This window comes from Hyperolius riggenbachi, chromosome 11 (genome assembly GCF_040937935.1).
Source record: "Hyperolius riggenbachi isolate aHypRig1 chromosome 11, aHypRig1.pri, whole genome shotgun sequence".
In the NCBI taxonomy this organism is placed as follows: Eukaryota; Metazoa; Chordata; class Amphibia; order Anura; family Hyperoliidae; genus Hyperolius; species Hyperolius riggenbachi.
Window position 1 is genome coordinate 246,211,264 of NC_090656.1, and position 26,210 is coordinate 246,237,473.

The 26,210-nt window shown below is 48.1% G+C and overlaps 1 protein-coding gene across 10 annotated transcripts in view; it reads left to right on the forward strand.

Moving 5' to 3' along the window:
* The window catches only part of ANO1 (anoctamin 1), a 1,209,699-nt gene that overhangs the window by 760,858 nt on the left and 422,631 nt on the right, over positions 1–26,210 (forward strand). The window lies entirely within an intron of this gene.

Below are 26,210 nucleotides of genomic sequence, written 5' to 3' on the forward strand. Positions count from 1 at the left end.
GAAGTACGTTTTTTTCCAAAGTATAATGAGACATAAATTAATTTTCTCCTATGTTGCTGTCACTTACAGTAGGTAGTAGAAATCTGACAGAAGTGACAGGTTTTGGACTAGTCCATCTCTTCATGAGGGAGTCTCAGGGATGTATTTATTTTCAAAAGCACTTAGTAAATGGCAGTTGCTCTATCCAACTGCCAAAAACTGTGTAGCCAGCAGGGAAGCTGGCCAGCATTATTGTTTAAATCCTTTTTAGGGAATATCTTTATTAAGAATAAAAGCCTTGCTGATAATCCCCTATAAACACAGGATAGGTAGGTAGAGGTTTGCTCAGAGCTGGGCACTTATGCTGTGATGTAGGTGTGCGTTAGATAGTATGATAAACACGTTATAGGTAGGTAGACGTTGCTCAGAGCTGGGCTCGCAGGCTGTGATGTAGGTGTGTGTTAGATAGAATAATAAACACGTGATAGGTAGGTAGAGGTTGCTCAGAGCTGGGCTCTCAGGCTGTGATGTAGGTGTGCGTTAGATAGAATGATAAACACATGATAGGTAGGTAGACGTTGCTCAGAGCTGGGCTCTCAGGCTGTGATGTAGGTGTGCGTTAGATAGAATGATAAACATGTGATAGGTAGGTAGACGTTGCTCAGAGCTGGGCACTCAGGCTGTGATGTAGGTGTGTGTTAGATAGAATGATAAACACGTGATAGGTAGGTAGGAGTTTGCTCAGAGCTGGGCACTCAGGCTGTGATGTAGGTGTGCGTTAGATAGAATGATCAACACGTGATAGGTAGGTAGACGTTGCTCACAGCTGGGCACTCAGGCTGTGATGTAGGTGTGCGTTAGATAGAATGATAAACACGTGATAGGTAGGTAGGAGTTTGCTCAGAGCTGGGCACTCAGGCTGTGATGTAGGTGTGCGTTAGATAGAATGATAAACACGTAATAGGTAGGTAGACGTTGCTCAGAGCTGGGCACTTATGCTGTGATGTAGGTGTGTGTTAGATAGAATGATAAACACGTGATAGGTAGGTAGACGTTGCTCAGAGCTGGGCTCGCAGGCTGTGATGTAGGTGTGTGTTAGATAGAATAATAAACACGTGATAGGTAGGTAGAGGTTGCTCAGAGCTGGGCTCTCAGGCTGTGATGTAGGTGTGCGTTAGATAGAATGATAAACACGTGATAGGTAGGTAGGAGGTTGCTCAGAGCTGGGCACTCTGGCTGTGATGTAGGTGTGTGTTAGATGGAATGATAAACACGTGATAGGTAGGTAGACGTTGCTCACAGCTGGGCACTCAGGCTGTGATGTAGGTGTGTGTTAGATAGAATGATAAACACGTGATAGGTAGGTAGATGTTGCTCAGAGCTGGGCACTCAGGCTGTGATGTAGGTGTGTGTTAGATAGAATGATAAACACGTGATAGGTAGGTAGACATTGCTCAGAGCTGGGCACTCAGGCTGTGATGTAGGTGTGCGTTAGATGGAATGATAAACACGTGATAGGTAGGTAGACGTTGCTCAGAGCTGGGCACTCAGGCTGTGATGTAGGTGTGCGTTAGATAGAATGATAAACACGTGATAGGTAGGTAGATGTTGCTCAGAGCTGGGCACTCAGGCTGTGATGTAGGTGTGTGTTAGATAGAATGATAAACACGTGATAGGTAGGTAGACGTTGCTCAGAGCTGGGCACTCTGGCTGTGATGTAGGTGTGTGTTAGATAGAATGATAAACACGTGATAGGTAGATAGAGGTTTGCTCAGAGCTGGGCACTCAGGCTGTGATGTAGGTGTGCGTTAGATAGAATGATAAACACGTGATAGGTAGGTAGTGGTTTGCTCAGAGCTCGGCACTCAGGCTGTGATGTAGGTGTGTGTTAGATATAATGATAAACACGTAATAGGTAGGTAGACGTTGCTCAGAGCTGGGCACTTATGCTGTGATGTAGGTGTGTGTTAGATAGAATGATAAACACGTGATAGGTAGGTAGACGTTGCTCAGAGCTGGGCTCGCAGGCTGTGATGTAGGTGTGTGTTAGATAGAATAATAAACACGTGATAGGTAGGTAGAGGTTGCTCAGAGCTGGGCTCTCAGGCTGTGATGTAGGTGTGCGTTAGATAGAATGATAAACACGTGATAGGTAGGTAGGAGGTTGCTCAGAGCTGGGCACTCTGGCTGTGATGTAGGTGTGTGTTAGATGGAATGATAAACACGTGATAGGTAGGTAGACGTTGCTCACAGCTGGGCACTCAGGCTGTGATGTAGGTGTGTGTTAGATAGAATGATAAACACGTGATAGGTAGGTAGATGTTGCTCAGAGCTGGGCACTCAGGCTGTGATGTAGGTGTGTGTTAGATAGAATGATAAACACGTGATAGGTAGGTAGACATTGCTCAGAGCTGGGCACTCAGGCTGTGATGTAGGTGTGCGTTAGATGGAATGATAAACACGTGATAGGTAGGTAGACGTTGCTCAGAGCTGGGCACTCAGGCTGTGATGTAGGTGTGCGTTAGATAGAATGATAAACACGTGATAGGTAGGTAGATGTTGCTCAGAGCTGGGCACTCAGGCTGTGATGTAGGTGTGTGTTAGATAGAATGATAAACACGTGATAGGTAGGTAGACGTTGCTCAGAGCTGGGCACTCTGGCTGTGATGTAGGTGTGTGTTAGATAGAATGATAAACACGTGATAGGTAGATAGAGGTTTGCTCAGAGCTGGGCACTCAGGCTGTGATGTAGGTGTGCGTTAGATAGAATGATAAACACGTGATAGGTAGGTAGTGGTTTGCTCAGAGCTCGGCACTCAGGCTGTGATGTAGGTGTGTGTTAGATATAATGATAAACACGTAATAGGTAGGTAGAGGTTGCTCAGAGCTGGGCACTCAGGCTGTGATGTAGGTGTGTGTTAGATAGAATAATAAACACGTGATAGGTAGGTAGACGTTGCTCAGAGCTGGGCACTTATGCTGTGATGTAGGTGTGCGTTAGATAGAATAATAAACACGTGATAGGTAGGTAGACGTTGCTCAGAGCTGGGCACTTATGCTGTGATGTAGGTGTGTGTTAGATAGAATGATAAACACGTGATAGGTAGGTAGAGGTTGCTCAGAGCTGGGCACTCAGGCTGTGATGTAGGCGTGCGTTAGATAGAATGATAAACACGTGATAGGTAGGTAGACGTTGCTCAGAGCTGGGCACTTATGCTGTGATGTAGGTGTGCGTTAGATAGAATAATAAACACGTGATAGGTAGGTAGACGTTGCTCAGAGCTGGGCACTTATGCTGTGATGTAGGTGTGTGTTAGATAGAATGATAAACACGTGATAGGTAGGTAGAGGTTGCTCAGAGCTGGGCACTCAGGCTGTGATGTAGGCGTGCGTTAGATAGAATGATAAACACGTGATAGGTAGGTAGACGTTGCTCAGAGCTGGGCACTTATGCTGTGATGTAGGTGTGCGTTAGATAGAATAATAAACACGTGATAGGTAGGTAGACGTTGCTCAGAGCTGGGCACTTATGCTGTGATGTAGGTGTGTGTTAGATAGAATGATAAACACGTGATAGGTAGGTAGAGGTTGCTCAGAGCTGGGCACTCAGGCTGTGATGTAGGCGTGCGTTAGATAGAATGATAAACACGTGATAGGTAGGTAGACGTTGCTCAGAGCTGGGCACTTATGCTGTGATGTAGGTGTGCGTTAGATAGAATAATAAACACGTGATAGGTAGGTAGACGTTGCTCAGAGCTGGGCACTTATGCTGTGATGTAGGTGTGTGTTAGATAGAATGATAAACACGTGATAGGTAGGTAGACGTTGCTCAGAACTGGCCTCTCAGGTTGTGATGTAGGTGTGCGTTAGATAGAATGATAAACACGTGATAGGTAGGTAGACGTTGCTCAGAGCTGGGCTCTCAGGCTGTGATGTAGGTGTGCGTTAGATAGAATGATAAGCACGTAATAGAAAGGTAGACGTTGCTCAGAACTGGCCTCTCAGGTTGTGATGTAGGTGTGCGTTAGATAGAATGATAAACACGTGATAGGTAGGTAGACGTTGCTCAGAGCTGGGCTCTCAGGCTGTGATGTAGGTGTGCGTTAGATAGAATGATAAATATGTGATAGGTAGGTAGACGTTGCTCAGAGCTGGGCATTCAGGCTGTGATGTAGGTGTGCGTTAGATAGAATGATAACTATGTGATAGGTAGGTAGACGTTGCTCAGAGCTGGGCTCTCAGGCTGTGATGTAGGTGTGCGTTAGATTGAATGATAAACATGTGATAGGTGTGTAGGAGTTTGCCCAGAGCTCGGCACTCAGGCTGTGATATAGGTGTGCGTTAGATAGAATGATAAACACGTGATAGGTAGGTAGACGTTGCTCAGAGCTGGGCTCTCAGGCTGTGATGTAGGTGTGCGTTAGATAGAATGATAAACATGTGATAGGTAGGTAGACGTTGCTCAGAGCTGGGCACTCAGGCTGTGATGTAGGTGTGTGTTAGATAGAATGATAAACACGTGATAGGTAGGTAGGAGTTTGCTCAGAGCTGGGCACTCAGGCTGTGATGTAGGTGTGCGTTAGATAGAATGATCAACACGTGATAGGTAGGTAGACGTTGCTCACAGCTGGGCACTCAGGCTGTGATGTAGGTGTGCGTTAGATAGAATGATAAACACGTGATAGGTAGGTAGACGTTGCTCAGAGCTGGGCTCTCAGGCTGTGATGTAGGTGTGCGTTAGATAGAATGATAACTATGTGATAGGTAGGTAGACGTTGCTCAGAGCTGGGCTCTCAGGCTGTGATGTAGATGTGCGTTAGATAGAATGATAAACACGTGATAGGTAGGTAGACGTTGCTCAGAGCTGGGCACTCAGGCTGTGATGTAGGTGTGTGTTAGATAGAATGATAAACACGTGATAGGTAGGTAGACGTTGCTCAGAGCTGGGCACTCAGGCTGTGATGTGGGTGTGTGTTAGATAGTATGATAAACACGTTATAGGTAGGTAGATGTTGCTCAGAGCTGGGCTCTCAGGCTGTGATGTAGGTGTGCGTTAGATAGAATGATAAACACGTGATAGGTAGGTAGACGTTGCTCAGAGCTGGGCTCTCAGGCTGTGATGTAGGTGTGTGTTAGATAGAATGATAAACACGTGATAGGTAGGTAGATGTTGCTCAGAGCTGGGCACTCAGGCTGTGATGTAGGTGTGTGTTAGATAGTATGATAAACACGTTATAGGTAGGTAGATGTTGCTCAGAGCTGGGCTCTCAGGCTGTGATGTAGGTGTGCGTTAGATAGAATGATAAACACGTGATAGGTAGGTAGACGTTGCTCAGAGCTGGGCTCTCAGGCTGTGATGTAGGTGTGCGTTAGATAGAATGATAAGCACGTGATAGGTAGGTAGACGTTGCTCAGAGCTGGGCACTTATGCTGTGATGTAGGTGTGCGTTAGATAGAATAATAAACACGTGATAGGTAGGTAGACGTTGCTCAGAGCTGGGCACTTATGCTGTGATGTAGGTGTGTGTTAGATAGAATGATAAACACGTGATAGGTAGGTAGACGTTGCTCAGAGCTGGGCTCTCAGGCTGTGATGTAGGTGTGCGTTAGATAGAATGATAAACACGTGATAGGTAGGTAGACGTTGCTCAGAGCTGGGCTCTCAGGCTGTGATGTAGGTGTGCGTTAGATAGAATGATAAATATGTGATAGGTAGGTAGACGTTGCTCAGAGCTGGGCATTCAGGCTGTGATGTAGGTGTGCGTTAGATAGAATGATAACTATGTGATAGGTAGGTAGACGTTGCTCAGAGCTGGGCTCTCAGGCTGTGATGTAGATGTGCGTTTGATAGAATGATAAACACGTGATAGGTAGGTAGACGTTGCTCAGAGCTGGGCACTCAGGCTGTGATGTAGGTGTGTGTTAGATAGAATGATAAACACGTGATAGGTAGGTAGACGTTGCTCAGAGCTGGGCACTCAGGCTGTGATGTAGGTGTGCGTTAGATAGAATGATAAACATGTGATAGGTAGATAGAGGTTTGCTCAGAGCTGGGCACTTATGCTGTGATGTAGGTGTGCGTTAGATAGAATGATAAACACGTGATAGGTAGGTAGACGTTGCTCAGAGCTGGGCTCTCAGGCTGTGATGTAGGTGTCGTTAGATAGAATGATAAACACGTGATAGGTAGGTAGATGTTGCTCAGAGCTGGGCACTCAGGCTGTGATGTAGGTGTGTGTTAGATAGTATGATAAACACGTTATAGGTAGGTAGATGTTGCTCAGAGCTGGGCTCTCAGGCTGTGATGTAGGTGTGCGTTAGATAGAATGATAAACACGTGATAGGTAGGTAGACGTTGCTCAGAGCTGGGCATTCAGGCTGTGATGTAGGTGTGCGTTAGATAGAATGATAACTATGTGATAGGTAGGTAGACGTTGCTCAGAGCTGGGCTCTCAGGCTGTGATGTAGATGTGCGTTTGATAGAATGATAAACACGTGATAGGTAGGTAGACGTTGCTCAGAGCTGGGCACTCAGGCTGTGATGTAGGTGTGTGTTAGATAGAATGATAAACACGTGATAGGTAGGTAGACGTTGCTCAGAGCTGGGCACTCAGGCTGTGATGTAGGTGTGCGTTAGATAGAATGATAAACATGTGATAGGTAGATAGAGGTTTGCTCAGAGCTGGGCACTTATGCTGTGATGTAGGTGTGCGTTAGATAGAATGATAAACACGTGATAGGTAGGTAGACGTTGCTCAGAGCTGGGCTCTCAGGCTGTGATGTAGGTGTCGTTAGATAGAATGATAAACACGTGATAGGTAGGTAGATGTTGCTCAGAGCTGGGCACTCAGGCTGTGATGTAGGTGTGTGTTAGATAGTATGATAAACACGTTATAGGTAGGTAGATGTTGCTCAGAGCTGGGCTCTCAGGCTGTGATGTAGGTGTGCGTTAGATAGAATGATAAACACGTGATAGGTAGGTAGACGTTGCTCAGAGCTGGGCACTCAGGCTGTGATGTAGGTGTGTGTTAGATAGAATGATAAACACGTGATAGGTAAGTAGACGTTGCTCAGAGCTGGGCACTCAGGCTGTGATATAGGTGTGCGTTAGGTAGAATGATAAACACGTGATAGGTAGGTAGGAGATTGCTCAGAGCTGGGTACTCAGGCTGTGATATAGGTGTGCGTTAGATAGAATGATAAACACGTGATAGGTAGGTAGACGTTGCTCAGAGCTGGGCACTCAGGCTGTGATGTAGGTGTGCGTTAGATAGAATGATAAACACGTGATAGGTAAGTAGACGTTGCTCAGAGCTGGGCTCTCAGGCTGTGATGTAGGTGTGCGTTAGATAGAATGATAAACACGTGATAGGTAGGTAGAGGTTTGATCAGAGCTGGGCTCTCAGGTTGTGATGTAGGTGTGCGTTAGATCGAATGATAAACACGTGATAGGTAGGTAGATGTTGCTCAGAGCTGGGCTCTCAGGCTGTGATGTAGGTGTGTGTTAGATAGAATAATAAACACGTGATAGGTAGGTACAGATTGGCTCAGAGCTGGGCACTTATCCTGTGATGTAGGTGTGCGTTAGATAGAATAATAAACACGTGATAGGTAGGTAGAGGTTTGCTCAGAGCTGGGCTCTCAGGCTGTGATGTAGGTGTGCGTTAGATAGAATGATAAACACGTGATAGGTAAGTAGACGTTGCTCAGAGCTGGGCTCTCAGGCTGTGATGTAGGTGTGCGTTAGATAGAATGATAAACACGTGATAGGTAGGTAGAGGTTTGATCAGAGCTGGGCTCTCAGGTTGTGATGTAGGTGTGCGTTAGATCGAATGATAAACACGTGATAGGTAGGTAGATGTTGCTCAGAGCTGGGCTCTCAGGCTGTGATGTAGGTGTGTGTTAGATAGAATAATAAACACGTGATAGGTAGGTAGATGTTGCTCAGAGCTGGGCTCTCAGGCTGTGATGTAGGTGTGCGTTAGATAGTATGATAAGCACGTGATAGGTAGGTAGACGTTGCTCAGAGCTGGGCTCTCAGGCTGTGATGTAGGTATGCTTTAGATAGAATGATAAACATGTGATAGGTAGGTAGGAGGTTGCTCAAAGCTGGGCACTCAGGCTGTGATGTAGGTGTGCGTTAGATAGAATGATAAAAACGTGATAGGTAGGTAGAGATTTGCTCAGAACTGGGCACTCAGGCTGTGATATAGGTGTGCGTTAGATAGAATGATAAACACGTGATAGGTAGGTAGACGTTGCTCAGAGCTGGGCACTCAGGCTGTGATGTAGGTGTGCGTTAGATGGAATGATAAACACATGATAGGTAGGTAGACGTTGCTCAGAGCTGGGCTCTCAGGCTGTGATGTAGGTGTGCGTTAGATAGAATGATAAACATGTGATAGGTAGGTAGACGTTGCTCAGAGCTGGGCACTCAGGCTGTGATGTAGGTGTGCGTTAGATAGAATGATAAACATGTGATAGGTAGGTAGGAGTTTGCTCAGAGCTGGGCACTCAGGCTGTGATGTAGGTGTGCGTTAGATAGAATGATAAACACGTGATAGGTAGGTAGACGTTGCTCAAAGCTGGGCTCTCAGGCTGTGATGTAGGTGTGCGTTAGATAGAATGATAAACACGTGATAGATAGGTAGACGTTGCTCAGAGCTGGGCACTCTGGCTGTGATGTAGCTGTGTGTTAGATAGAATGATAAACATAATAATAGAATAATAATAATCCGAACATTTGTATAGCGCTTTTCTCCTGTCTGACTCAAAGCGCTCAAGAGCTGCAGCCACTGGGACGCGCTCAAGAGGCCACCCTGCAGTGTTAGGGAGTCTTGCCTTGAACTCCTTACTGAATAGGTACTTGACCTAGCCAGGATTCGAACCCTGGTCTCCCATGTCAAAGGCAGAGCCCTTAACCAGTACACTATCCAACCACTAATAAACATGTGATAGATAGGTAGACGTTGCTCAGAGCTGGGCACTCAGGCTGTGATGTAGGTGTGCGTCAGATAGAATGATAAACACGTGATAGGTAGGTAGAGATTTGCTCAGAGCTGGGCACTTATCCTGTGATGTAGGTGTGCGTTAGATAGAATGATAAGCACGTGATAGGTAGGTAGAGATTTGCTCAGAGCTGGGCTCTCAGGCTGTGATGTAGGTGTGCGTTAGATAGAATGATAAGCACATAATAGGTAGGTAGAGGTTTGCTCAGAGCTGGTATGTCAGGCTGTGATGTAGGTGTGCGTTAGATAGAATGATAAACATGTGATAGGTAGGTAGACGTTGCTCAGAGCTGGGCACTGAGGCTGTGATGTAGATGTGCGTTAGATAGAATGATAAACACGTGATAGGTAGGTAGACGTTGCTCAGAGCTGGGCTCTCAGGCTGTGATGTAGGTGTGCGTTAGATAGAATGATAAACACGTGATAGGTAGGTAGACGTTGCTCAGAGCTGGGCACTCAGGCTGTAATGTAGGTGTGTGTTAGATGGAATGATAAACACGTGATAGGTAGGTAGGAGTTTGCTCAGAGCTGGGCACTCAGGCTGTGATGTAGATGTGTGTTAGATAGAATGATAAACACGTGATAGGTAGGTAGATGTTGCTCAGAGCTGGGCACTCAGGCTGTGATGTAGGTGTCGTTAGATAGAATGATAAACACGTGATAGGTAGGTAGGAGGTTGCTCAGAGCTGGGCACTCAGGCTGTGATGTAGGTGTGTGTTAGATAGAATGATAAACACGTGATAGGTAGGTAGTGGTTTGCACAGAGACTTGGCTCTCAGGCTGTGATGTAGGTGTGTGTTAGATAGAATGATAAACACGTGATAGGTAGGTAGAGGTTGCTCAGAGCTGGGCTCTCAGGCTGTGATGTAGGTGTGTGTTAGATAGAATGATAAACACGTGATAGGTAGGTAGGACGTTGCTCAGAGCTGGGCTCTCAGGCTGTGATGTAGGCGTGTGTCAGATAGAATGATAAACACGTGATAGGTAGGTAGTGGTTTGCACAGAGACTCGGCTCTCAGGCTGTGATGTAGGTGTGTGTTAGATAGAATGATAAACACGTGATAGGTAGGTAGACGTTGCTCAGAGCTGGGCACTCTGGCTGTGATGTAGGTGTGTGTTAGATAGAATGATAAACACGTGATAGGTAGGTAGACGTTGCTCAGAGCTGGGCTCTCAGGCTATGATGTAGGTGTGTGTTAGATAGAATGATAAACATGTGATAGGTAGGTAGGAGGTTGCTGAGAGCTGGGCTCTCAGGCTGTGATGTAGGCGTGTGTTAGATAGAATGATAAACACGTGATAGGTAGGTAGTGGTTTGCACAGAGACTCGGCTCTCAGGCTGTGATGTAGGTGTGCGTTAGATAGAATGATAAACACATGATAGGTAGGTAGATATTGCTCAGAGCTGGGCTCTCAGGCTGTGATGTAGGTGTGCGTTAGATAGAATGATAAACACGTGATAGGTAGGTAGACGTTGCTCAGAGCTGGGCTCTCAGGCTGTGATGTAGGTGTGTGTTAGATAGAATGATAAACACGTGATAGGTAGGTAGGAGTTTGCTCAGAGCTGGGCTCTCAGGCTGTGATGTAGGTGTGTGTTAGATAGAATGATAAACACGTGATAGGTAGGTAGACGTTGCTCAGAGCTGGGCTCTCAGGCTGTGATGTAGGTGTGCGTTAGATAGAATGATAAACACATGATAGGTAGGTAGTGGTTTGCACAGAGACTCGGCTCTCAGGCTGTGATGTAGGTGTGCGTTAGATAGAATGTTAAACACATGATAGGTAGGTAGTGGTTTGCACAGAGACGCGGCTCTCAGGCTGTGATGTAGGTGTGTGTTAGATAGAATGATAAGCATGTGATAGTGACCTTTAGACGCGATCTGGCCGTTTGGCTGGCCTGTCTCAGCTGCTCCTGTCTCTCACAGCTCACCACACTTCAGCAAGGTCATCTCTTGGGGAAACGCTTTGCTTGAGATAGAAGCATGCTAGGATTTATTGTGCTTATCCTATTTACGCGTCAGCTTCGCCAGTTCCGTTGGATGGTGTACACACACGGGCGCCTTGCGCTGCAGTCTTTGTAAGCCAGACAACACAGAGAAGTATTTGTGTCTGATTGACGTCTGAGAAACATTGGGCTTAACAAAGGCTGCCCTAACACCCCCCGGCAGCCTCTGCTGTATTCAGTGCATTCGCCCGTATACAAATACATGCGATGCGTCAAGGTATTTGCACGCTTGATGACGTACGAGTGTTCCCAGGCCCAGACAGGACTGTCACAACTCTGGCTCAGATTTTATACTTCCATATATCCACCTGCCTTACACAAAACACAACATTCTCTGGTTCGTCTGCACAAAATCAAAGCACTTCATATTTCTGCAGGGAACGTTAAACTGGCTTAGGAAAGGAATGAATAAAAATCGGAAGTGTTACAATACAGTTTTGGATAATGGTTTAAAGGGTAGCTGTAGAGATGAAAGAAAAATGAATACTCACCAAAGTCCAGAGGCTCCTCCCATCCTCCACAAACCCACAGATTCAGCAGTGGGATCCTCTGAATATTTGCAACAAGTTCTTGTTGAATATATTCCTGTGTTCGTACTCCTGTCTGTGAAGGAACGCGGCCGCACTGAGTAGGTGGAAGTAAGGCCCATACCTGTGCATTAGTGCAGAGCTGCACAGCTTTTTCCTCCGTGCACAAGTGGCTCCTTGTGCCTGCCCAGTACGGCCATGCCCAAACACGGATGGGAGCGTGGCCCCGAAGGAGAAGAGGATCCCAGCGAGCAGTGGTTCAGGGGATCGGAGAAATTGCCAGATCATCCAGACGCTTTCCTCTACTGAGGTAAGTATTAAACTTTGACATTTTTCCCCACAGGTTTGCTATAGGTGCCATACATATATATTCAGAGGCATAACTACATAGTTATTTGGGTTGAAAAAAGACATATGTCCATCGAGTTCAACTAGAAAATAAAGTACAACACCAGCCTGCTCCCTCACATATCCCTGCTGATCCAGAGGAAGGCACAACACCAGCCTGCTCCATCACATATCCCTGCTGATCCAGAGAAAGGCACAACACCAACCTGCTCCCTCACATATCCCTGCTGATCCAGAGGAAGGCACAACGCCAGCCTGCTCCCTCACATATCCCTGCTGATCCAGAGGAAGGTACAACACCAGCCTGCACCCTCACACATCCCTGCTGATCCAGAGGAAGGCACAACACCAGCCTGCACCCTCACATATCCCTGCTGATCCAGAGGAAGGCACAACACCAGCCTGCTCCATCACATATCCCTGCTGATCCAGAGAAAGGCACAACACCAACCTGCTCCCTCACATATCCCTGCTGATCCAGAGGAAGGCACAACGCCAGCCTGCTCCCTCACATATCCCTGCTGATCCAGAGGAAGGTACAACACCAGCCTGCACCCTCACATATCCCTGCTGATCCAGAGGAAGGCACAACACCAGCCTGCTCCCTCACATATCCCTGCTGATCCAGAGGAAGGTACAACACCAGCCTGCACCCTCACATATCCCTGCTGATCCAGAGGAAGGCACAACACCAGCCTGCTCCCTCACATATCCCTGCTGATCCAGAGGAAGGTACAACACCAGCCTGCTCCCTCACATATCCCTGCTGATCCAGAGGAAGCCACAACACCAGCCTGCACCCTCACATATCCCTGCTGATCCAGAGGAAGGCACAACACCAACCTGCTCCCTCACATGTGCCTTCCTCTGGATCACCAGGGACAACACCTGCCTGCACCCTCACATATCCCTGCTGATCCAGAGGAAGGTACAACACCAGCCTGCACCCTCACATATCCCTGCTGATCCAGAGGAAGGCACAACACCAGCCTGCTCCCTCACATATCCCTGATGATCCAGAGGAAGGCACAACACCAGCCTGCTCCCTCATATATCCCTGCTGATCCAGAGGAAGGCACAGCACCAGCCTGCACCCTCACACATCCCTGCTGATCCAGAGGAAGGGACAACACCAACCTGTTCCCTCATATATCCCTGCTGATCCAGAGGAAGGCACAACACCAGCCTCCACCCTCACATATCCCTGCTGATCCAGAGGAAGCTACAACACCAGCCTGCACCCTCACATATCCCTGCTGATCCAGAGGAAGGCACAACACCAACCTGTTCCCTCACATGTCCCTGCTGATCCAGAGGAAGGCACAACACCTGCCTGCACCCTCACATATCCCTGCTGATCCAGAGGAAGGCACAACACCAGCCTGCTCCCTCACATATCCCTGCTGATCCAGAGGAAGGCACAACACCAGCCTGCTCCCTCACATATCCCTGCTGATCCAGAGGAAGGCACAACACCAGCCTGCTCCCTCATATACCCCTGCTGATCCAGAGGAAGGCACAACACCAGCCTGCACCCTCACATATCCCTGCTGATCCAGAGGAAGGCACAACTCCAGCCTGCACCCTGACATATCCCTGCTGATCCAGAGGAAGGCACAACTCCAGCCTTCTCCCTCACATATCCCTGCTGATCCAGAGGAAGGCACAACACCAGTCTGCACCCTCACATATCCCTGCTGATCCAGAGGAAGGCACAACACCAGCCTGCTCCCTCACATATCCCTGCTGATCCAGAGGAAGGCACAACGCCAGCCTGCTCCCTCACATATCCCTGCTGATCCAGAGGAAGGTACAACACCAGCCTGCACCCTCACATATCCCTGCTGATCCAGAGGAAGGCACAACACCAGCCTGCTCCCTCACATATCCCTGCTGATCCAGAGGAAGGTACAACACCAGCCTGCACCCTCACATATCCCTGCTGATCCAGAGGAAGGTACAACACCAGCCTGCTCCCTCACATATCCCTGCTGATCCAGAGGAAGCCACAACACCAGCCTGCACCTCACATATCCCTGCTGATCCAGAGGAAGGCACAACACCAACCTGCTCCCTCACATGTCCCTGCTGATCCAGAGGAAGGCACAACACCTGCCTGCACCCTCACATATCCCTGCTGATCCAGAGGAAGGTACAACACCAGCCTGCACCCTCACATATCCCTGCTGATCCAGAGGAAGGCACAACACCAGCCTGCTCCCTCACATATCCCTGCTGATCCAGAGGAAGGTACAACACCAGCCTGCTCCCTCACATATCCCTGCTGATCCAGAGGAAGCCACAACACCAGCCTGCACCCTCACATATCCCTGCTGATCCAGAGGAAGGCACAGCACCAGCCTGCACCCTCACACATCCCTGCTGATCCAGAGGAAGGGACAACACCAACCTGTTCCCTCGCATGTCCCTGCTGATCCAGAGGAAGGCACAACACCTGCCTGCACCCTCACATATCCCTGCTGATCCAAAGGAAGGCACAACACCAGCCTGCTCCCTCACATATCCCTGCTGATCCAGAGGAAGGCACAACACCAGCCTGCTCCCTCACATATCCCTGCTGATCCAGAGGAAGGCACAACACCAGCCTGCTCCCTCATATATCCCTGCTGATCCAGAGGAAGGCACATCACCAGCCTGCACCCTCACATATCCCTGCTGATCCAGAGGAAGCTACAACTCCAGCCTGCACCCTCACATATCCCTGCTGATCCAGAGGAAGGCACAACACCAACCTGTTCCCTCACATGTCCCTGCTGATCCAGAGGAAGGCACAACACCTGCCTGCACCCTCACATATCCCTGCTGATCCAGAGGAAGGCACAACACCAGCCTGCTCCCTCACATATCCCTGCTGATCCAGAGGAAGGCACAACACCAGCCTGCTCCCTCACATATCCCTGCTGATCCAGAGGAAGGCACAACACCAGCCTGCTCCCTCATATATCCCTGCTGATCCAGAGGAAGGCACAACACCAGCCTGCACCCTCACACATCCCTGCTGATCCAGAGGAAGGCACAACTCCAGCCTGCACCCTGACATATCCCTGCTGATCCAGAGGAAGGCACAACTCCAGCCTTCTCCCTCACATATCCCTGCTGATCCAGAGGAAGGCACAACACCAGTCTGCACCCTCACATATCCCTGCTGATCCAGAGGAAGGCACAACACCAGCCTGCTCCCTCATATATCCCTGCTGATCCAGAGGAAGGCACAACACCAGCCTGCACCCTCACACATCCCTGCTGATCCAGAGGAAGGCACAACTCCAGCCTGCACCCTGACATATCCCTGCTGATCCAGAGGAAGGCACAACTCCAGCCTTCTCCCTCACATATCCCTGCTGATCCAGAGGAAGGCACAACACCAGTCTGCACCCTCACATATCCCTGCTGATCCAGAGGAAGGCACAACACCAGCCTGCTCCCTCACATATCCCTGCTGATCCAGAGGAAGGCACAACGCCAGCCTGCTCCCTCACATATCCCTGCTGATCCAGAGGAAGGTACAACACCAGCCTGCACCCTCACATATCCCTGCTGATCCAGAGGAAGGCACAACACCAGCCTGCTCCCTCACATATCCCTGCTGATCCAGAGGAAGGTACAACACCAGCCTGCACCCTCTCATATCCCTGCTGATCCAGAGGAAGGTACAACACCAGCCTGCTCCCTCACATATCCCTGCTGATCCAGAGGAAGCCACAACACCAGCCTGCACCTCACATATCCCTGCTGATCCAGAGGAAGGCACAACACCAACCTGCTCCCTCACATGTCCCTGCTGATCCAGAGGAAGGCACAACACCTGCCTGCACCCTCACATATCCCTGCTGATCCAGAGGAAGGTACAACACCAGCCTGCACCCTCACATATCCCTGCTGATCCAGAGGAAGGCACAACACCAGCCTGCTCCCTCACATATCCCTGCTGATCCAGAGGAAGGTACAACACCAGCCTGCTCCCTCACATATCCCTGCTGATCCAGAGGAAGCCACAACACCAGCCTGCACCCTCACATATCCCTGCTGATCCAGAGGAAGGCACAGCACCAGCCTGCACCCTCACACATCCCTGCTGATCCAGAGGAAGGGACAACACCAACCTGTTCCCTCACGTGTCCCTGCTGATCCAGAGGAAGGCACAACACGTGCCTGCACCCTCACATATCCCTGCTGATCCAAAGGAAGGCACAACACCAGCCTGCTCCCTCACATATCCCTGCTGATCCAGAGATAGGCACAACACCAGCCTGCTCCCTCACATATCCCTGCTGATCCAGAGGAAGGCACAACACCAGCCTGCTCCCTCATATATCCCTGCTGATCCAGAGGAAGGCACAACACCAGCCTGCACCCTCACATATCCCTGCTGATCCAGAGGAAGCTACAACCCCAGCCTGCACCCTCACATATCCCTGCTGATCCAGAGGAAGGCACAACACCAACCTGTTCCCTCACATGTCCCTGCTGATCCAGAGGAAGGCACAACACTTGCCTGCACCCTCACATATCCCTGCTGATCCAGAGGAAGGCACAACACCAGCCTGCTCCCTCACATATCCCTGCTGATCCAGAGGAAGGCACAACACCAGCCTGCTCCCTCACATATCCCTGCTGATCCAGAGGAAGGCACAACACCAGCCTGCTCCCTCATATATCCCTGCTTATCCAGAGGAAGGCACAACACCAGCCTGCACCCTCACACATCCCTGCTGATCCAGAGGAAGGCACAACTCCAGCCTGCACCCTGACATATCCCTGCTGATCCAGAGGAAGGCACAACTCCAGCCTTCTCCCTCACATATCCCTGCTGATCCAGAGGAAGGCACAACACCAGTCTGCACCCTCACATATCCCTGCTGATCCAGAGGAAGGCACAACACCAGCCTGCTCCCTCACATACCCCTGCTGATCCAGAGAAAGGCACAACACCAGCCTGCTCACTCACATAGCCCTGCTGATCCAGAGGAAGGTGCAACACCAGCCTGCTCCCTCACATATCCCTGCTGATCCAGAGGAAGGCACAACACCAGCCTGCTCCCTCACATATCCCTGCTGATCCAGAGGAAGGCACAACACCAGCCTGCTCCCTTACATATCCCTGCTGATCCAGAGGAAGCCACAACACCAGCCTGCACCCTCACATATCCCTGCTAACCCAGAGGAAAGCACAACACCAGCCTGCTCCCTCAAATATCCCTGCTGATCCAGAGGAAGGCACAACACCAGCCTGCTTCCTCACATTTCCCTGCTGATCCAGAGGAAGGTACAACACCAGCCTGCTTCCTCACATACCCATGCTGATCCAGAGGAAGGCAATACAAGGCATGGTCCAATTAGCCCTAAAAGGGAAAAATTTCTTCCCGACTCCAGATGGCAATCAGATAAAATCCCTGGATCAACATCATTGGTCATTACCTAGTAATTGTAGCCATGGATGTCTTTCAACGCAAGACTTCCGCGATCGTGTGCTTCCAGGACTGTGGGGAGCGGACGTCATAGGCTGACGCGCTATTGGCTAGTGCGTTCAGGCCTGGTTCTTTGTGCGGACGGTGTCGGCGGTTCGCCGATTGGCTGCGTAATGCACTCCCCTCATTGGTCGCTGCTTAACACGGCCCTGTGATTGGGCCTTTGTGTCCAGGACGGCAGCCGTATTTTTGATATTTTGATTGGCTGACACAGACACTCCGTTGCCAATGCGGCTTAGGGCTTCTCATGTCCCTATTGGGATTGGACCAAGTCCTATGGCGGACGCTGTAGGCGCTCCTGTGATTGGATACTATGATCCGTGGTGGAAACTCTGCTTTTGCGTGTTTTTACACACGCATAGCGTTTTGGTGAGTACCCTATACACAGGTAGTTTGATGTTATTAGAATAATATAAGGCAGATGTCTGGATTATGGGATATGGTGGATATATACAGGAAAGTCATGGTGCAATTTTGATTGGTGGCCCTGTTTATATGAATATGTATATATGCAGATGCTGAAGTCTTCTGTGTGGTCCTCTCTTGGACTTTAAATGAACTGTTTGATGGATCAGACATCATTGTGGGCTGGTCATGATTTGATAAAGGACCTGCTTTGGCCCGAAACGCCTGTGCGTCATCACAATGCACAGACCCACTTCTGATTTTAATTTGTTATGATGATTTTAAATTGAGCTAATAAAATATTCATTTTGGATGGTGCGGATCGTTTGGAATATTTGACAAGATCCTTGTGGCTCCAGAGGTGATCACAGCACATCCTGATTTCCCATTGGTGCGGTGGGTTCTTACGATTCTATATTTCAACGCAAGCAAAGCATCTAAGCCTCCTTTCAATGGCTGGATAGTGTAATGGTTAAGGGCTCTGCCTCTGACACAGGAGACCTGGGTTCAAATCTCGGCTCTGCCTGTTCAGTAAGCCAGCACCTATTCAGGAGGAGACCTTGGACAAGACTCCCTAACACTGCTACTGCCTATAGAGCGCGCCCTAGTGGCTGCAGCTCTGGCGCTTTGAGTCCGCCAGGAGAAAAGCGCGATATAAACGTTCTCTGTTTGTTTGTTTGTAATTTCAGGTATAGAATTTGCCATAACTACTTCCTGTGGCAATGCATTCCACATCTTAATCACTCTTACTGTAAAGAACCCTTTCCTAAATAAATGGCTAAAACGTTTTTCCTCCATGCGCAGATCATGTGCTCTATTCCTTTGTGAAGGCCTAGGGACAAAAATCATGTTATCTCATCACAAAATTTTAGGGACAAAAATCACGTTATCTCATCACAAAATTTTAGTAGGGACCCACGAAGTTTGTGCTCATTAGCGATGAGCACAAACTTCGCATAGATGTAATTTCGCACAAAAATTTGGCTACCATGATGCAAAATTGCAAAGCTAAATTTTTGGAAAAATCGTAATTAATATGTCTGTAATTGTAATCATTCGTAACTTTGCGTAATTTCTTGCCGACTTTAGCGGTTAATAGCAAATTTGTACATATGTTAAGACGATTTGTGGTTACAAGTCACAAATGTTTTCAAAAAAGACCTTGTAGTTTTTAAAAAAAATCAATTTTAAAAAATAGTTTTTGAGAAAATTCATTTTAAAAATTCAAAGTAAAAATAGTTTTTAGGGCCCCTGCACACTATGTCCGATTTTCGATTCCGATTTAGATTTTGAAAAACGCAAATCGCATTAGTACAGTATACCTAATGGTATACTGCACACCATGCCGTTTTTGATTACGATTGCGTTTTCGTTTTTAAAATCGTTACTGCTGCTGCGTTTTTCATCCGATTCCGATTCAATGCAAAGTATAGGAATCGGATCGAAAATCGGTTTAACAATGTCACAGGAGCCCTGGTGGCTGACCGCACTTAGCCTTCTAAACGGTGCCAGCGCACAGATCGTGCGAACTCTGGTCGCAGTCAATGCGCAGGAACCGTTAAGAATTAGCCGCAGACAAACCAGAAGGGAGCTTGTGAGATACGGGTAATTACAACGTACACACGATTCCACGGTATCTGCCACCACCACTGGTATGGGCCAGTGGACACGATTTACTGACTGACTAGTCCTGCGAATAAAACGGTTAAACACACGGTATTCTGTCTAGCCAACAACAAACAAACAGTAGCGTATCTTCAGAGACCCGGGATCAGTTCTGTGTGTGCTGATAAGCAGGGTAGCGGAACAGTGAATGACTTGGAGGAAGTCTTTTATTCACGCAATATAAATAATTAATATATACAGACAATTATTAAAATCACAATTATTAAGACAGTAATAGCCAGTATAAAATAAAAAGGGAGAAAATACTTATGGTTTGTGGAAATATGTCCTTTTGTGGGAAAATCATCAAGTCCAAGCAAAACGGTTTCAAGTTCTTAAAGAGACTCCGTAACAAAAATTGCATCCTGTTTTTTATCATCCTACAAGTTCCAAAAGCTATTCTAATGTGTTCTGGCTTACTGCAGCTCGTTCTACTATCACCATCTCTGTAATAAATCAACTTATCTCTCTCTTGTCAGACTTGTCAGCCTGTGTCTGGAAGGCTGCCAAGTTCTTCAGTGTTGGGTTCTGTGATGCATCTCCCCCATCCGGGCCCCTCTCTGCACACTGCCTGTGTATTATTTAGATTAGGGCAGCTTCTCTCTTCTCTCTTATCTTTTACAAGCTGGATAAATCCTCCTCTGAGCTGGCTGGGCTTTCACATACTGAGGAATTACATACAGGCAGAGCTGTCTGCACTCTGCAGGAAGAAACAGCCTCACACTTCAGTGGAAGATAGCTGCAGGGGAAAAGAAACACACAAATGATCTCTTGAGATTCAAAAGGAAGGGTGTATACAGCCTGCTTGTGTATGAATGTATTTTCTATGTGTGGACATACTGTACATCAACCTACTTCCTGTTTTGGTGGCCATTTTGTTTGTTTATAAACAAACTTTTTAAAACTGTTTTTAACCACTTTTAATGCGGCGAGGAGCGGCTAAATTGTGACAGAGGGTAATAGGAGATGTCCCCTAACGCACTGGTATGTTTACTTTTGTGCGATTTTAACAATACGGATTCTCTTTAAAGCTCTTGGTTTCAATCAAAGTTCAGCAGAATTCTTTGTTCCAGGTTACAGAAGATGGCCAATCAAAATGGCCGCTAGCACATTTGTCCTTTGTTTCAGATGGGTCATCAAAATGGCCGCCAGCCCTATGTCCTCTGGCTGGCCGCAGGATGTTCTCAGATGGATGGAATGGGAGGATTCGCAGCCCGCCTGCTGGCCAGGTGCTTTTGATGAAGCTGGTTTGGGGGTGTGGCAATGCCGGCCCCTCTGAGTCACCAACCAATGCCAGTCCATTCCCTCTGAGAGATTTTAGGGCTAAACTTATGAAATGCTGTAACTCCTGAACCATACACGTTATATTTAGGGGGGTAACAGCTTCATACTTGGTGGAAAATACAGATTAATATGATATCCGACATGGCTAGTGCAGCAGATCAGGGTCCTGGGTAGATTCATACCTGGGTTGTAGGGGCCCCGGGCCCCTCTCGACTGGTATCAAGAGATCCAGCATGACCCTACGGATCCAATGATACCGCTCTCATAACCACCCTATTTATTGTATTCTGTAAATGGGCAAAAGATTATATAGTACATTCATTTCTTCCTGCTAAGGCTGGAGTCAGCCAGGCTGACTGGAGTCCAGCTGTGTCGGCTTCTTGGGATCTTCCTCTATGAAAGGCCCTGTTGGCTCCTTCAATTAACATCTGAATGTGAGATCAGCTTAGACAAACTTTGAGTTTACACCTCTGGCTTAATCAGCAGTCACAGGGCCAGTCTTCCTGCCAGCTGCTAACAGGGGAAAAAAAAACTGCCTATTTAAAAAAAACCCGGAATGTCAGTCTCTAAATCGCTGGCCTGACTACCATCCAGGGCGATCGGCGCAATAAACCGATTGCGTTCTAGTTTCTCACGGCTGTTCCGTGACAAACAAGTGTAGCAAACGCATGTAGGTATGTTTGCGATTACGATTCTCGCCGGCTGTATTGTTCCCGCGCACACAGACCTCAGAGCAGAGAGATGATTGGCCAGCATTTGAAATAAGGAAGTGATGTCACGCGTTGTACGCGTCACTTCCTCCATCTGAGGCAAGAGGGAAAGTGTGCAGCGTTCCTGGTGGAGAGGGTAATGAGCGCTTGTGGACAGATGCGGCTATTTTTTACACTAATATCCCTCCAGATGACCCAACTCTGACCCCTTCCTCTCTCCCTCACCTCGGGGCACCTCTACTGTCAAGTGCGTGGGCGGCGGCTGAAGATTCAGTTACAGGCTCCGGCAGATGATAGAGCTCCAGCCGCCTGGTCCAAGCTGTCTCCTCTTTTGCAGTCTGCAATGTTGTTCGCCAGCGGCTGGAGGTCTGTCATCTGCTGGAGCCCGGAGCCTGTAGAAGAATCTTCCGCCGCCGCTGACAGGAGGAGGAGTGCCGGAGGTGAGGGAGAAGGGAAAGTAGTCACCACCCCCGGCATGCATTTGCATATAGCCCACCAAGCAATGGCATATAGCCCACCCTCCCCACCCACCAGGCAATGGCATATAGCACACCCTCCCCACCCACCAGGCAATGGCATATAGCACACCCTCCAGGCAATGGCATATAGCCCACCCTCCCCACCCACCAGGCAATGGCATATAGCCCACCCTCCCCATCCTCCAGGCAATGGCATATAGCCCACCCTCCAGGCAATGGCATATAGCACACCCTCCCCACCCACCAGGCAATGGCATATAGCACACCCTCCCCACCCACCAGGCAATGGCATATAGCACACCCTCCAGGCAATGGCATATAGCCCACCCTCCCCACCCTCCAGGCAATGGCATATAGCCCACCCTCCCCACCCACCAGGCAATGGCATATAGCCCACCCTCCAGGCAATGGCATATAGCCCACCCTCCAGGCAATGGCATATAGCCCACCCTCCCCACCCACCAGGCAATGGCATATAGCCCACCATCCCCACCCTCCAGGCAATGGCATATAGCCCACCCTCCCCACCCACCAGGCAACTAATCTGCACTGTAGCTAAGCACAGTAAAAACGGAATCGGAATCCGATATAAAAATCGCACAGCACAACAAAAAACAGATTCAGATTAAAAATCTGAATCTGAATCGGATGTGCAGTGTGCAAGCAAAACTGTTTCAGATTAAAAATCGGAATCGGATTTTGAAAAGCGGAATCTGAATCTAAATCTGAATCGGATGTGCAGTGTGCAAGAGGCCTTAAACTGTCATTTTCTGAATTTAAAAAAACATTTTTCCTTGAAATCGATTTCCTCAAAAAACTACAAGGTCTTTTTTGAAAAATATTTGACTTGTACCCACTACATGTAGTCCCAAGTTAACGAACGAGATTGGGACTGTATGTATGTTCTTAACCCTCGGAACACTGTGCCAAAGACTGTCTGCAGGCTCCACCAGTGAGGTCTAAGGGACTGTAAGCTCGCAAGGGCAGGGGCAGGGCTCTCTCCCCCTTTTGTGTCTTGGAATGTTATTCATTTCATAGCTTGCACTCTGTTGTACATTTTAGTCATCATGTTACATCTGTCACTGTAACCACCAGTTCTGTATTTTGTATCAGTGTCCATATTTAATCTATATCATTGTCTGTGTCATTATGTATCCCTTGTTTGTTTTCCTACTAAGGCCTCGATTCATAAAAGTGAGTGCGGTAGTTCAGAGACGGACAGGAAATTACCGCTAGCGGTAAATGAGGGTTTTTACAGTGAATTCATAAAAAAAATTCCGAGTGCGAGGCGATTGCGATAGCAGTCTGTAAGTGTGCGGTGTGGTGCGGAAAGCTGTCGGTATAATTTGCTAAATGCGGTAGTTTGCCGCTGACTTCCTAATGACGACAAGGTGCATGCTGGGTAGAAGTGGGCAGTTTTAAACACACGTGACTTATTTTTTATAAATTATTATATTTATTTATATATATATATATATATATATATATATATATATATATATATATATATATATATATATACTGTTTACACATTACGTTGAAAGGGCTCCATTTGTCACCTAAAATGCTACTGTGTAGAGCAAACTCGCCAGGTCTTTGTTGGCGATAACAACATGTTATTTATTGCTTCCTTACTCCCCCTTTTTTTTATGAATACACTTCATTCAGTTTACCGACACAAACAACGTTTTCACTACCAAACTATCACCGCACTATTACCGTATGCGGTAAAACATGCGTTAAATTTTATTAATCCATTATCAACAACATACAATGCTGTCATTTGCCGCTTGGGCGATAACGCATGCGGTAATGCTTTATGAATCAAGGCCTTCGTAGAGCACCACGGAATATGTTGGCGCTTTATAAATCAATAATAATAATAATAAGTGTAGTGTAGTGCTGTTCAGTATAGCCTAGCTGGTGGGGCATCGGGGATTAGTGTAGTGCAGTGTAAGAGTAGTGTAGTGCAGTGTAGCTTAGCTGGTGGAAAAGCAGGGATTAGTGTAGTGCAGTGTAACTTAGCTTTTGGGACATCAGGGGTTAGTGTAGTGCAGTGTAGTTTAGCTGGTGGGACATCAGGGGTTAGTATAGTGCAGAGTAGCTTAGCTGGTGGGAAAGCAGGGAATAGTGTAGTGCAGTGTAACTTAGCTTTTGGGACATCAGGGGTTAGTGTAGTGCAGTGTAGTTTAGCTGGTGGGACATCAGGGGTTAGTATAGTGCAGTGTAGCTTAGCTGGTGGGAAAGCAGAGATTAGTGTAGTGCAGTGTAACTTAGCTTTTGGGACATCAGGGGTTAGTGTAGTGCAGTGTAGTTTAGCTGGTGGGACATCAGGGGTTAGTATAGTGCAGTGTAGCTTAGCTGGTGGGAAAGCAGGGATTAGTGTAGTGCAGTGTAGTTTAGCTAGTGGGACATCAGGGGTTAGTGTAGTGCAGTGTAGCTTAGCTGGTGGGACATCAGGGGTTAGTGTAGTGTAGCGTATCTTAGCTGGTGGGACATCAGGGGTTAGTGTAGTGCAGTGTAGTTTAGCTGGTAGGACATCAGGGGTTAGTGTAGTGCAGTGTAGTTTAGCTGGTAGGGCAGCAGGGGTTAGTATAGTGCATTGTAGTTTAGCTGGTAGGGCAGCAGGGGTTAGTGTAGTGCAGTGTAGTTTAGCTGGTAGGGCAGCAGGGGTTAGTATAGTGCATTGTAGTTTAGCTGGTAGGGCAGCAGGGGTTAGTGTAGTGCAGTGTAGTTTAGCTGGTGGGGCAGCAGGGGTTAGTGTAGTGCAGTGTAGTTTAGCTGGTGGAACATCGGGGGTTAGTGTAGTGCAGTGTAGTTTAGCTGGTGGGACATCGGGGGTTAGTGTAGTGCAGTGTAGTTTAGCTGGTGTTTAAGCAGGGATTAATGTAGTGCAGTGTAGCTTAGCTTTTGGGGCATCAGGGTTAGTGTAGTGCAGTGTAGCTTAGCTTGTGGGGCAGCAGTAATTAGTGTAGTGCAGTGTAGTGTAAGAGTAGTATAGTGCAGTGCAGCTTACCTGGTGGGGCATGATACAATTTCTAAATGAATGTGGCAAAAAAATAGAGGGACATTTGTGTCTACTTTTTTAAAAAAATCAGCTACTATATACTCATAAAGACTGCTCAAACACTTGTATACAGAAAATATAAAACAGATTGCTTTATTCAACAAAATACAAAAGAGTGCTTAAAAACAACATGGGATGGCCACCCCGCCACAGACAACCATAAGTCACTCCGCATATACCCACACACATGCACACCACGCCCGTGATATTACGCACACCAAGGACTGTTTGTGTATCTGATAAAGCGCTCACAAGGTATACTCTCCAGAACAGTTTCACAGAAAGTATTCCTCCACAACAAAAGGGTTAGGCCCCGTTCACACTTGCGGTTTTGTAAAAACCGGAACGGATGTCTGGACCGCAGCGGATCCGGACCGGACCTAATCCGTACGGTTCCTATCCGGATCAGGTCCGGATCCGGTCCGTTTGCATCCGTTTTCCGTGCGGTATGAACACGGTTGCGGTCCGGATCCGGTTTCTTAAAGAGATAACAACCTGTAAATACCTGGGGTCTGGGAGGTCAGCAGAAGCTCTGGGGTCATTGTTGGAGACAGGTGGACGTGTGGAGACCATCCGTGGATACAGAGACTGCAGTTGGGACCATGGATCCAGTCATTTTTTACTCGTACCTAGGAATTCTCTCCTTCCTGTTGTTCACCTACTACTATGTGGGGAGAAGGCCTCACCTCCTCGTTATCAGACATATCATCAGACATGTTGCTGCCAAGCATGAAATCCCTGCTGCTCCACTCTGTGAACGCTGGGCCCATGTGGTCCCCATCCAAAATGGCCACTAGAAAAAGCATAGGAAGTGGGGTAGAACATCCGGTTTTTATAGCCAGTGTGTTGTGCGCTCTCCGGTTCTCATTGGTTTGTATTGGCCGGATGCAACAGTCCGGCTCCGCTCCGGATACGTCTGCCGGAGGAGCCGGACCAAAAAATAGCGCATGTTGGATCTTACGGCGGAGTCCGAATCCGGTCCGGCTCCGGTCCGGACGAAACGGACGCATGTGAACGGACGCATAGACTTTCATTGCTATGCCGTGCGTCCGTTCCGTCCTTTCCGCATGCGGTCCGGCTCCGGCACGGCGATTCCGGACGGCGACCGCTAATGTGAACCGGGCCTTAGTCCTGCAAGCTCAGTTAGTGGTTTCAGCAATTCACAGCAAATCAGGGAAGCAGAAAAAAGCCTTATGCAGTATAAGCTCATAGCACAAGAGTGGCCATCACCACAGCAGCTGTCA